The sequence below is a fragment of the Rhincodon typus genome, chromosome 29 (genome assembly GCF_021869965.1).
Source record: "Rhincodon typus isolate 14 chromosome 29, sRhiTyp1.1, whole genome shotgun sequence".
Classification (NCBI taxonomy): Eukaryota; Metazoa; Chordata; class Chondrichthyes; order Orectolobiformes; family Rhincodontidae; genus Rhincodon; species Rhincodon typus.
The window spans coordinates 9,535,719-9,535,969 of record NC_063360.1 but is presented as its reverse complement, the minus strand read 5'-3'; positions in this window follow the sequence as shown (position 1 = coordinate 9,535,969).

Sequence of the window (251 nt, the reverse complement as noted above, 5' to 3'; positions counted from 1 at the left end):
ACCACCATCCAAACCCCCTCACAAGCAACAAGCAAGCTGTGGACTAAAGCTCCACAGTTTCACTTCATAGTCATCAATAGAAGTGACACAAGAACTTTTGCAGCTAACTTTAAAAACAAAACATGAGTTGACCAGTCCCCAGGCTTGACACCCCTCGCAGTCAGATTGAGGTCTGTTGCTCATAACTGATCCCACAATGACATGTAAACTCCACAAATTGCATTACAGCCTTTCAAAAGTCCCAGCCAGAG